The 1,949-nt window shown below is 45.9% G+C and overlaps 1 non-coding gene across 1 annotated transcript; it reads right to left on the bottom strand.

Moving 5' to 3' along the window:
- Nucleotides 1–1,448: 1,448 nt before the first annotated feature.
- LOC115300536 lies at nt 1,449–1,550 on the bottom strand. Its single transcript, XR_003912706.1, has one exon. It is a non-coding gene; the product is annotated as a U6 spliceosomal RNA (small nuclear RNA).
- Between the last annotated feature and the right edge of the window lie 399 nt (nt 1,551–1,949).

The following is a 1,949-nucleotide window of genomic DNA, read 5'->3' on the forward strand; positions in this document are numbered from 1 at the left end:
AAATGACTCTACTCTATGTCTTCTAGAACTGAAGTTGGAGGGGAAATCATCGAAGAGGCTGCTGGAGACGGGAGAGAAGAAGATGGGAAGGTTATCCGAGCAAGGAAAGCAGAGTATTTCAGGGCCACGTGACAGGAGAGCTCAGTGGTGTGGAGGGCCCACTTGAAGTGCAGTCCTGACTGTGGAGTGAGCCGGGTTCGCATGGCGGTGGGTGCTCTCTGCAATGTTCCCCAGTATGGGTGCGGGTGCCGGCGAGGTGCTGTGAGTTGTGAGGGTGAAGGAGAAGAGGGAGCAGAGTGCGGCTTAGAGCCGGGCAAGGAAACCTGAGCTGAGTAAGAAGGAGTGTGAAGACACAAGAGAAGAGGCGGCTGGGGGGGGGGAGGTGAAGAGGCAGGGCCAGTGGGCTGGAAGTCTCAGGGAGGCTGGAGGCAGAGATGGTTATGCTATAGAGGCAGTAATAATATTAAGTTGGAGCCACTGGACGAAAACACCTCTCAAAAATACCAAAATCAAACAGCTAAAAGAAAAACGAAAAGAGAAAAAAAATGGACAATGTAAGGACTGTATACAAAAGACAAGGAATACTTGTAAATATAACATGGAACAGCATTATGGGTCGAGGTCAAACCTAGTTATCATTTTGCGCTGCTGTGAAAGAACTGAGGAACACCTACATCTCTTCAGAATGCACCGCTGAGTGAATACGGGAGGGGTAGAGAAATGTATGCTCTCTTTATAGAAGAAAGGGGAACTGTACCATATTTATCTGTTTATATTAAAAAAAAAGATTTGGATGATTAAATCACTCTTTAAAAATGTTTATTTTTGAGAGAGAGAGAGAGAGAGAGAGAGAGAGAGAGAGAGAGAGAGAAAGAGACGGAGTGCAGGTGAGCAAGGGCAGAGAGAGAGAGGGAGACACAGAATCAAAGCAGGCTCCAAGCTCTGAGCTGTCAGCACAGAGCCCAACATGGGGCTTGAACTCACAAACCGTGAGATCATGACCTGAGCCGAAGTTGAATACTTAACTGACTGAGCCACCCAGGCGCCCCTGGAATGATTAAATCAAATACAGCAGGCCACTAAAGGGAAGGGAGAGGGTAAGGTGGAGGACAGAGGAATAGAAATTAGACTCTGAATCGATCTTGTTTTGCAGACTAGCCGTGGAACGATGCCAATAGTTTACGTAATTAAACTAAAAGAAATTCTTTGAATTCCGTCAGGGAATACAAGTTGACGTTTTCTCATTTCTGAGATCTGTAGAAAGGACATATTTGCATATAGATTTCCAAGTGTAACTCAGCTTTGCTCACATGTCATAGAATGCTTTACAGAAATATTCTCACAGTGAGATAACACCATTTCATTATTCAGGGCCGCACCTGGTGCTTCGACTCCCATCATTTCCTCGGACTTAACCCACTAAGGGCAGCAGGACGCCAGAGAGCAACACGAAGTATGGAAGCTTCACGAATTTGCTGTCATCCTTGTGCAGGGGCCATGCTAGTGCCCTCTGTAGCATTCCAACTTTAGTATACATGCAGCCAGAGCAAGCGCAAGAAATTCTTTAAAAATGGAAAAGTTACATAGGTGGGTGAGTGTAAATGTGTATCCGGTCAGTAGCCAGCCACACAGAGAGCAACTATAGTACGTTTAAAACCTGGTGAACTCCCGGCATCGGGTAGGAGGAACTATCTCCAAAACAACTACTAACAAAACCTTAAACTCCCTTTTGTTATCCCGATACTGCTGTGTGATATGGCTTTCACACCTGATAACTGGGATAATCTAATGTCATAATTCAGGCTACAGATGAGAACTGGGATTCTCAGTGTTGAGGAAAAAATATGTAAGATAGAAGAGTTAGGGCTCTCAGCATGGATTCACCACGCCGGTATAGTCTCTGAGCCCGAGTTTAGGCCCTGGCGAACCGAAACCCGTAATAAAGCCCT

Source organism: Suricata suricatta, chromosome 8 (assembly GCF_006229205.1).
Source record: "Suricata suricatta isolate VVHF042 chromosome 8, meerkat_22Aug2017_6uvM2_HiC, whole genome shotgun sequence".
Classification (NCBI taxonomy): domain Eukaryota; kingdom Metazoa; phylum Chordata; class Mammalia; order Carnivora; family Herpestidae; genus Suricata; species Suricata suricatta.